The 3,049-nt window shown below is 38.7% G+C and overlaps 1 pseudogene; it reads right to left on the bottom strand.

Moving 5' to 3' along the window:
• Positions 1-578: 578 nt before the first annotated feature.
• LOC132007036 (glyceraldehyde-3-phosphate dehydrogenase-like) lies at positions 579-1,588 on the bottom strand (annotated as a pseudogene).
• Between the last annotated feature and the right edge of the window lie 1,461 nt (positions 1,589-3,049).

Here is a 3,049-nt window from a genome sequence, read left to right as displayed (position 1 = left end):
TCATCAAGTGTGACCAAAGACACTTGTATTTTTTCCTTCCCAATCTGTATACATTTTCTTCCCATATTGCATTATCTAGGACTTTCAGTATGATACTGAATAGGAATGATGTTGAATGGTGAGATGGACATTCTTACTTTTTTTCTGATTCTAGGGGAAAAGTGCCTATTTTCTTACCTTTAGGGAATTTGTCAGCCATAGGGTGTGTGTAGATGTCCTTTATCAAGTTGAGGAAGTTCCTCTTGACTCCTACTTTGCTAAGAGTTTCCATCATGAATGGTGTTGGATTTTATCATATGATTTTTCTTTCTTTCTTTCTTCCTTTTTCTTTTTCTTTTTCTTTTCTTTTCTTCTTTTTTTTTTTTTTTGGCTGAGTACAGTCTACTTTATTGATCATACCTGACAAGGTAGGACTTCCCAAGCTTTTTCCCTTCTACAGGGGGACTGGGATAAAAACTGTATTGAGGTTGGGAGACTTGCAGTGTGTTGAGGGATGAGTTGGGCCAAGGAATCTCCAGTAATTGAAGGATTCTGCCTTCCTCTTATGCTTTCATTGGGGCTGGTAGTGTAGGGGGCTCTTATTCAATGGAGGCCATGTGGACAGTGAGGTCCACCACCTGGTTGCTGTAGCCAAATTCATTGTTATACCAAGAAATGAGCTAGACTAAATGGTCATTGAGAGCAATGCCAACCCCAGCATTGGAGGTGGAAGAGTAGGTGTCACTGTTAATGTCCCAGGACACAGTTTGGTCCTCAGTGACGCCCAAGATGCCCTTGATAGGATCCTCTAATGCCTACTTCACTGTATTCTTTATGTCATTGTATTTGGCAGCTTTCTCCATGTAGCACATACACTGGGGGTGGGAACATGTAAGGCCATGCCAGTGAGCTTCCCGTTCAGCTCAGGAATAACTTTGCTCACAGCCTTGGCAGCACCAGTAGAAATAGGGATAATGTGGTCATCCCCTTGTTCATCACACCACAGCTTTCCAGAGGGGCCATCCACAACACTTATGAGGCAGTGATGGACTGTGGTCATGAGGTCCTCTATGATGCAAAAGTCATGGATGACTGCAGCCAGAAGGGCCACAGAGTTGGTTGTGCAGGAGTCATTGCTGACAATCTTGGGGAATTGTTATACTTTTCATGGTCCATACCCATCACAAACATGAAGACATCAGCAGAAGAAGCAGAGATGATGACCCTCTTGGCCCCACCTTCAAGTGAGCCCCAGCTTTCCCAATGGAGGTGAAGACACCAATGGACTCCACAACATATTCAGCATCAACATCACCTGAGTGCTGATGCTGGCAGGATCTCACTCTTGGGAGATGGGGAAAAGCTTTTCATTGATGACAAGTTTCCCATTCTCAGTCTTGTCTGTACTATTGAATTTTGCTTGGATGGAATCATACTGAAACATGCAGACCATGTAGCTGAAATCAGTGAAGGGGTCATTGATGGGGACAGTATCCATTTTGCCAGAATTAAAAGCAACCCTGATGGCCAGGCACCCAGTACAGCCAGATCTGTTTACTTTGGTCTTCACCATGATGTTTCTGGGATGTGGTTGGCACTGCAAGAACATGCGGCTATCTGTCAAAGGGAAGGAGCAGAGAACCTGTTAAATGCTTTTTATGTGTCTTTTCATATGACCATAAGATCTTTATTGTTTAGTCTGTTGTTGTGATGGATTATATTTACTGACTACAGCCACCGAGGCACCCCAGCTTTATAGTAAGTCTTGAAGCCAGATAGTGTTAGTCCTCTAACTTGGTACACCTTCAATATTGTGTTGGCTATTCTGTGAATTTTATATTTTCATATAAATTTTAGGACTAATTTTTCAATATGCATAAAATAACTGATGAGATTTCATTGGGATTACATTGAGTCTATAGATTAAGCTGGAGAGAACCAAAATCTTGATAATATTGTTTCTTCCTACCTCTGTACGTGGACTTTCTATTTATTTAGATATTCTTTGATTTGAAAGTCAGTAAATATAATAAATGTCAGATCAGCCCTACATACCTGGAATCAATCCCATGATGTCATGATGTATAATTCTTTATATTCATTGCTATATTCTATCTGCTCACATTTTCTTAAGGATTTTTTCATCTATGTTCATGAGAGACACTGGCCTGTTGCTTTCTTGTAATGTATTTGTTTGGTTCTGGTATTAGCATAATTCTGGCCTCAGAATGAGTTAGGAAGTATCACCTCAACTTCTACTTTCTAGAAAAGCTTATAGAGATTTAGTATAATCTCCTGAAATGTTTGGTAAATTTGCCTTGGTGGAATTCACCATCTGAGCCTGGTGCTTTCTGTTTTGGCATGTTATTAATTATTGATTTAATTTTTAATAGATACAGGCTAATTAAGATTGTCTATTTCTTCTTTTGTGAGTTTCAATAAATTGAATCTTTCAAGGAATTGTTTCATTTCAATTAAGTTATCTAATTTGTGAACATGGGGTTTTCCTTAATATTCCCTTATTTTTTTTTAATGTCTGTGGAATCAGTAATGATTTCAGAAATGAAATCTTTCGGGCGCCTGGGTGGCTCAGTGGGTTAAGCCGCTGCCTTCGGCTCAGGTCATGATCTCAGGGTCCTGGGATCGAGTCCCGCATCGGGTTCTCTGCTCAGCAGGGAGCCTGCTTCCTCCTCTCTGCCTGCCTCTCTGCCTACTTGTGATCTCTGTCTGTCAAATAAATAAATAAAATCTTTAAAAAAAAAAAAAAAAAAGAAAAGAAATGAAATCTTTCATTTCTAATTTGAGCAAATTTGTGTATGCTATCTTTTTTCTTAGTTTACAAATTCATCAATTTTATTGACATTTTCAAAGAAAATGGATGGATTTGCTGATTTTCTCTACTGATTTCTCTTTTTCAAATTTATTGATTTTTGCTCCACTTTTTATTATTTATTCTGCTTATTTTGTATTTAATTTGCTCTTTTATTTTAAAATTTCTTCTACTTTCATCATTTCCTTTTCAAAAATTTTGTATATTTGACACAGAGAGAGAGAGAGCATACAAGTAGGC

This window comes from Mustela nigripes, chromosome X (genome assembly GCF_022355385.1).
Source record: "Mustela nigripes isolate SB6536 chromosome X, MUSNIG.SB6536, whole genome shotgun sequence".
Taxonomy (NCBI): domain Eukaryota; kingdom Metazoa; phylum Chordata; class Mammalia; order Carnivora; family Mustelidae; genus Mustela; species Mustela nigripes.
Note: the sequence above shows the minus strand (reverse complement) of the source record. Positions and strands in the feature narration are given on the sequence as shown.